The following is an 8,499-nucleotide window of genomic DNA, read 5'->3' as shown; positions in this document are numbered from 1 at the left end:
CCCACTCGCACCCCAATTCGCCAGTCTCTGACAGGAGTCCACGATGGCGGATCCATGCTGCACCAGCTGGTAGGGGACCTCTGCATGAATCTCTCTTCGCTCTCCATTCTCTGTCAGTTTTCTCAGTGCATTTGGTGCTTGGCTGAGTTCTTTATCTCTTCATTTCATGTTTTAGGGTTTCAGGACTGTTTTATTCTCTGTTTGGCTTAGTTTTTCGGATCTTTGCTGTGGAGGGACGGTGTGGTGCTTCTGCCTAGAGCACTGTTTTGCCGGAACTACCCATTTAGATAATTCTTATAGAAAATAAAATTTATTATTTCTAAGACATTCCTAAAATAATAAATACTGAAATACTGTAGCAAAACAAGCTTCAGCATCCACATTTCAAATATAAAAATGAAAACTTTATTCAATTCAATATATATCTTTAACAATATATTTTGTCAGTTTTTTTAACTTACAGAAGTTGAATCATAATTTAATAATTCTATATCTGTGGGAAATCGTAGGTGCTAGCTATATTATTTGTTTAAGTTGGATAAAACCAGTTGCCATTAAGTCATTTCTGACTCATAGTGACCCCATGTGTGTCAGAGTAAAACCGTTCCCCATAGGATTTTCAGTAACTGATTTTTCAGAAGTAGATTGCCAGATCTTTCTTCTGATAAGCTTCTGGGTGGACTCAAACCTACAACCTTTCGATTAGCAGTCTAATGTGTTAACTGTTTCACCACCAAGGGACTCCTTAACATGAATAGTAGTTACTGAAATATTCACTTAATAATTATTTATGCTCTTCTGTATGTATGATATATCCCTCATTATAGATAAATATACACATACATACGTGCACACACCTATTTGTATATAAATGTTGCAATTTATGAAAACACCAATACAGTTTTCTGGCTTTCAATACATGATAAAATCGTCTAAAACAAACAATAACAACAACAAAAAATAATTTATTGCCATTTTGTTAACTCTGATATTCATAAGTTTGAATGAAATGAACTTTAATTTTCACTTAGTAAAATAAGATTCAAAGGTGAAAATCATGCTACTGATAACATATGAATGATTTGTATTTTGTGTATTTTATTTTTGTTGAGATTCTTCCTTATGAAATCCTGTATTTTTACCAAATAGTGTATGCCTTGTACATTTGTTTGTCAACCCGCCCTCTCCTCGAGAGATAAGTGCTCCTATACAATTTTTTTTTTTTGTACATGTTATTGTTAAAAAAGTTAACACAGCACACTTAAGAAAATACCTCCCTGGGGGAGGGTGCCGTTTGCAAACAAACACAGAAGGCACAGATTATTTGCTTAAGAATACCATAAGTAAATCCTTTAATCTTATTTTAAATCCCTGGAATGTTAACACTCCCCTCCTATGATTTTAAGATTTTCAGAAAATCAGCACATAAACGAGGTTTGCGGATATCTACACATGTAACTAGTCCTGGCTGTTGACTAGGTTGACCCACAGCTCAGTAAAATTTGATACATTCATATTTAAGGGCAGGAGAACTTCCCATGAGCTGGTTGATCATAATCAAGTTTCCAGATTCAGTACATATATCACATTCATCATATCTGTTGCTGAAGTTGTTGAAGTTTTTCTCACTCTCCAGAATCAATCATATTCTCTTTCTGATCTTGTCTTTTCCATTAATGAGTTGCTGTATTATGACTATCCTCATTCAAAAATTAGGATTCCTCAAGAAAAGGGACAACATCTCTTCGCTACTGAATCCCCATTGCCTAGCAGAGGGCCTGATCCATTGTAGGTGCTCATTAGATGCTTGTTAAAAGAAAATTTGCTTTTTTTTGTTTAGGTTCTGAGATATTAAACTGTTTTCAGTTATGAATCAAGTTTTCTTTCTTTGGATTTCTTACTTGTATTTGCACTTTTACAGGGTTCGTGCTGTCTACACAATAATGTTTATATTTATTCCCTAACTACTTCAGAGTCTTACTTCCGCCACTTTTTCCCAACTTCCATGAGGCACTTGAAGTTTCTATGACCCTCTTTTATGACTCTTTACCTAACCCAGTATGGCAGAACGCATAGTCTCATGATGCTGGAATAATGGGTATTCCATTATTCCACCATACCTGCTATGCCAACTAGGAGTATTTGGTGGAAATCCACAATTAAACCTGAAGAGAAATGCACATATGAGACTTTCTCCCATGACAAAGCCTCTTCTTCTCCCATCTAGCTCTAAATATTCCTCATTTAAATATTCTAAATGTTGGAGAAGAGATATGACATAAAGTTTACCTTTATCTATCGTCTATAAGTGTATAAGCTAATCAAATATTATGCTCTATATATGATTATGCTTTAAGTTTTTCAAGAATTCTTTGGATCTAATGTTATTGGGAAAATCTTACTGTATATTCTGCATCTGTTTGTGTCTTCATAATTATTTATCATTTGGAAGAAGCAATCAATGAGTTCAGTCAGCTCAGCTCCAAAATTAACCAATGTACATTATTCTCTACCTAACTTTTTTGATTGAGCTTAAAATTGCTACTTATTTATAAGGCAATGTGGAATGTGGTTATGGTGAAAGTAATATAAAACAGAATCAGCATGAATCGTGGTCATTTAATAGTAAGAAAATTTAATGCAAAGAAAGATGTACCACTATTATATTTTACAGACATATCACACTTCCTTCAAATAATACCTGCATCTGATTATACTGTGTATGTCAGGTTTTTCACCATATCAAAAAAGTCTTCTTTCACAAACATGTTATATGGCTCCCTAAATTAATTTAGCCAATGAACCCAACTAGTTTGTACAAGTAGACAATGTGATTGATTTTTGTCATTGGAACTGCTCAAGACTTCATGTGTTTATTCCAACTAGTGAATCAGACTGTTCTTAACTCGTTACTGTCCAAATGATCCATTGAATTTACTCTTGCTTTGAAATCATTTTCTACTTATAAATACAGTTGTACCCCAATCTTCCCACCCCAGGAGATTAAAAAAAAAAAGTCCTATCTTACCCTTTACTCACTGATTCCACTACGCTCAAGAAGTTCTCATCATTTTGTATTTGTCAAAGTTCTTAAATGTTGAAAATCTCCATTAATTTTGACTTACATGGATTCAAAAATATTTTTTTCATTTCTTTACTGCATCTGTCATTTTAAAAATAAAACTTATAGAATATTTCTTCAAACTTTTATTTAATTGAAGGCCCATAGTTCACTAATATTGGTATGACTACACATTCATATGTCAAACAGTTATTAATTTTCTCCTACATTATTTCTTTACATTAAAGTTTTTACCATAATACAAATAAAAGTCTATATAAATTCTGACTGGGAATTTTTTTTTAAGTGTTTGACATGGAAATTCTGAAGGAATTAAGTCTAATGTACACATGTATATTTCATAGTATATGTAAATAATATTTTATTTTTGGAACTTTTATATAAACCTATAATATAAGCTCTAACATAAAATTTCCAGTTGACTCAAAATAATTGGTTGGTACAGTGAAATTTCATGGGTAAGGCAGTAAATACTGAATTGACATATGTTGATAGAATGAAATGATTATTTTATTTCAACCAGTTGATATGTGATACGGGTATAATAGGTGTATAATAGATATTAATTAGCCTAAGAATGAGTGTGCTCTTTACTCAAATAATTATATTCAGAAAGTATCAGTATAAGCAATCTGCTTCTTATTGCTTTGAAAAGAGATTAAAAAAAAGAAAATTTAATGCAAATTCAGTCTTGCAAATATTTCATCTTCTTTCAACCTCATCCACATATAAAACAGTAATCAGATATAAATATATCAGAAATGAATTTCTATTGAATGACGATGATGTACAATAGGGTTGTTTTGAAGTTTAAATGAGACTAATTAGATAACATCTACATACACACATGTACACACATATATACACATACACCCACATACACCCACATATAGAACTGAGCCTGGCACTTACTATAAGGACTCAATAATTATAATTATTATTATTGTTTCTATTGTTACTGTATTATTATTTATATATTATATATTATTTATATATTATTTGTATATTATTTATAAATTATTTTGTATTCCTTAAATATACAGTTAAGCTATTACACACCAGAGAGAGGGAGAGAGAGAGAAAGGGGCAGAATGAAAAAGAGAGATTGGTTCAGCATACGATGGACTATAACTGAGTAAAGCAAAGTTCGATTCAATGTGGTGAATAAAAAATACACTGTTTACTAACTCACTGGAGAAATTGGTCCATAAGGCTGCCTGGGGTAGAAAGGAACTCAGTGTGTTGAATGAGCATGTTGGCTTTTTTACACATACCCACACACATACAGATGTGTGTGAAGAACAATATGTGGCAGGTATGAAGATGAAAGAGCAAAGCATTTAGTTTTTGTGCTCTTCATTCTGAAATCAGGCAGCTCAGCTGCTCCCCATTTCTCTTAACACTGGCCATTTGATGTTTTAATTAACCAATTTTTGCCTTTTCAGGGCACTGCATCATATCACACTGAATCATTGCAAGTTGACTATATATCTGTCCCTTGTTTCCACAACCCCAATTTAGGGGAACTGTGATTGATATCTTACAGGGACATCAAATTCACCATGTCTGATGCTCAACTGCCCTAAACTCAGTAAATGGTACCACCACGTACAATTGCTCAATGCAGAAATCAGAGTGTCATCTTTTACTTCTTTCTACTTCTATCCGTTTCCATACACAAATCACCATCCCCTACTTAGTCTATCAATAGAAATGCCTCTCATTAATTATTCACTCTCATCTACTATGAAGCATGTTTGGCCCTGGTAGCTCTAAAGCATTCATTCTCCGCTTCTCTCTCAATTGAACAGAAATTGTGCGGGCTTAGTCTCACCCATATAAAATCATACTTGGTTCTCCTTGAGGTGTGGTCAGTAGTCTAAATTTTGGCCAATAACAATGGAAGAGTGATTTGGACTGTTGCCTGACACTCTTCTTGCTTCCTTTGTCTTGTTACATTGCATATGGATATGATAATGTGGTCCTGCAATAATCCTGGAACAGTTATTAAGGAGAAGCCGTAAGGACACAGGGCAGAAACCTATGAGCCACCAGGAAATTTCCTATTATCTAAGAGTCACAGAAGCAGCCCTAGTGTGCCAAAACACATTTTTTCTGTAGGTACATTAAAAAAATATGCTTCTTTAATGATTAACTGCTTACTTATCAGATCTCTCTTACTCAAGATAGAACCTAATTCTCTCAGATAATGCACTAAACAACTGCAAGGGAATAAATGTATACACACACACAGGTACATATATACATATATATGCATACATATGTACATGTAGCATTGTGGTGGAAGAAATTAAAAGCAGGACTCAGGTGATTCTGAGATGTTGGGTTAATGTGTTAGTGGTAGTTAGCAAGGTATTTGCTTAGTTTCTCTCCTGTTATACCATAGAAGGCAAACTATGTGACAACTCAGGCTATGGTGTTAGATAGAATATTAGAAAAGTTCTAAATGGTCTTGCCATTCTCATCAAAGTCCAACAAGAGAGATAAAGTCATGAGAGAGATAGTGGAGAAGGACAACTATAGCTTTGCTAACACAAGATACCTCTGCCTGCAGGGCACAATAAAAATCACTCCAGCCCATCAGGAACCTTAGGGAGATGACGATGTTGATTGTTTTTGTACCTATAACAAAAGCAGCAGATTTAGAGTATCAACCTTACAAGATGAATACATGGCTCAGAATTCATCAAGCACATTCCCTTGAAAGTGATCACCTTGCTTGTCACAAATGATTAAGTTATATGTATTCCACTCAAGCCAACTGTTGCAACTCTCCTCAACACAGCTGCCTTTGACAATGCCAGGAAAAATCAAATGACAACTGGATTAAAAATTGCCATGGCAGGATTTTTTGGCTGAAGTTACTTGATAATGAAAATGGCTACAAGGCAATACATTACTGAAGGACCAGTATTGTAAAAAGGAAACCTGAGCCTGATAAGTCTCACTGCATGAATTCAGAATGCTGAATAATTTCCTAGGCCACGGAGCACATATTAGCAGGAATTAAGCTACACAAATCTGTGCATCACTCAAAAATCTCCAATTTCCCCTACAGATCAGGCAAGCAAGAAAGATTATGGGAAAGGAAAGAAAATGCAAAAAGGACAATATCAAGAGTGAAAGATCACAGTGGACAAAGATAATTTTTTTGGAAGGCAAAACCAAGGACTGAGGACAAGTCCACCAATGCAATTTCTCCACTGGCAGTAGAGGAAATTGTTACTGTTCCTGTCAATGAAAGGTCCTTGAGTAATTATTTTTTATATAAAAAATTCAATTGCATGTATTATAATTTAGTTTATTTCTGTTTCATTTGAGTCATTTAGATTACTTCTCAATTTCTGTTAGTAAAAGTAATGTAATAAATATAATTGAGTCCCTAATTTTTCTGTTTTGGAGAATATTTTCTAAAACACATATAAAATTGTGTGTTAAAGCTAAGTAAGTTTATATTTCTCTAAAGCTATTTAAAATAATTTTCAAATGATGTTTCATTTATTCAAATGAACTGTCTTTATTAATTTTTGGTTTCATTACATCAATTTCTGAAAATCTAGACTATTAAAAAGAATATCTTGAATTTATTTCTTTTACATTAATACATTATATACATAGAATTAATTTAGAATGTTATAAAAGTTTAGAATGTAATACAAGTTTCCATTAGGAAAATATTAATGAGAAAAAAATCACCAAATTGGGAAAATAAAAGGCAAAACGATGTTCTGTTATAATTGCTTGTTATCCTTAACAAACAAAAAACTAGATTGCAAATTTGGGGGGAAAGGGGTCGTGGAACTAGTATAACCCCAGTATGTTTAATTTAAAATGATTAGCCTTTGAGGTGGGGCCAAGATGGTGGGGTAGTCAGACAGCTTCTTATATCCCTCTTACAACAAAGACCTGGAAAAACAAGTGATTTGATTGTATATGAAAATCTAGGAGCCCTGAACAAGGTAAAGTTGAGGAACTGGACTGACTGGCAGGGGGAGAGGGAGACAGTTCCGGAAGAAGCAAGGAGCGCCAGACCAGTGGCCATGGGACTGCAGCTCTTCAGCCCCCAAGCGCTCCCAGTGCTCAAGAAGCCAACAAACAGCTCCCCACGGCTCACGCGCGCTCAGGAGGCAGTTTCCACATCAAGAGAGATCCAGCAGCAGAGATTCTGCTTGGACACTCCGAACAAGTGAAAAACAGCTCCCAAGTGGCTAAAGATAAGTAAATGCGTGTGGCCTTTCACGGGGATTTAAAAACAAAAAAAGCCCATTTGGGAAAAACCTTTCTCCCTTTTACCTCCTTCCTCCTCACTCTGCACCAGTCCGGCCTTCTGAAGTCTCTGAGTCCCTTGGGCCAGAAGTAGATCCCAAAAGGCACCCTGACCCATTCTCCTGGCCCTGGAGAGGGAACAAATAAGCTACTGGCTTCCCTAAGCCAGGAACTCAGGGTCAGCACAGCTCCTTTGCTAGGCACAGGCATAACGGATCTGCAGACTTTGAGTGCCTTCCACCCCGGTATAGACTTGTGCAGACCCATCTCAACAGCATAAGCCCTCACTACCACAGTACAACAGGGTATACACCTGAAGTCTAACTTCCACTGTTTCAGCTGTGAAGTGGCAGATTTGTGACCTGTGACACAGCCCTGCCATTTTAGCAGGCACATTTACGGGTCCACACAAGGGGCTTGACGACTGGTGGCTCCACCAACGTCACTTAGTCACCTGCTACAGGGGTCCAAGAATAAGTGGTACCCCCGAGTCTTTACAGCCAACAGAGTAGGGTGCTCATACTCAGGCCGAGCTAAAGAATAGGGACACGATTGCGTTTCAGACACTCAGGGGTAGCCATCAGCCCCCTGCCTTGCTCAGCGCATGGCCCCCTACTGCAGCCAGGTACCTGTGCCTACACCAATCACCCATGCCTCTCTAAGACTGTAGGTGAGAGCCTGCACCACATGGTGACTGACTGCCTGGGCACCTGAGCTGAACCCATACAGTAAAATTTAACGGACTCCTGTGTGCACATAGTTACAGAACTAACTACCTGGTAACAGGACGCTAGAGCTTCAGAGGTGCCAATCATCAAACTAGCACACACAAGTAGCCTATTTGGGCATATCAAATATTATGCAATAAAGCAAGCCATAACAGAATCCAAGACATCGAAATATTAGAAAGCGTCTTTTCTGAACATAAAGCCATAAAAGTAGAAATCAGAAACAGAAAAAGCAAGGAAAAAAAATTAAACACATGGGAACTGAACAACACCTTGCTCAAAAACTACTGGGTTATATAAGAAATTAAGGATGGAATAAAGAAATTCAAAGAATCAAACGGGAATGAAAACACATCCTACCAGAACCTTTGGGACACAACACAAGCGGTGCTCAGAGGTCAG

The sequence above is a fragment of the Trichechus manatus genome, unplaced genomic scaffold (assembly GCF_000243295.1).
Source record: "Trichechus manatus latirostris isolate Lorelei unplaced genomic scaffold, TriManLat1.0 scaffold00290, whole genome shotgun sequence".
NCBI lineage: Eukaryota > Metazoa > Chordata > Mammalia > Sirenia > Trichechidae > Trichechus > Trichechus manatus.
The sequence above is the reverse complement of the archived record's forward strand: the minus strand, read 5'-3'. Positions refer to the sequence as shown.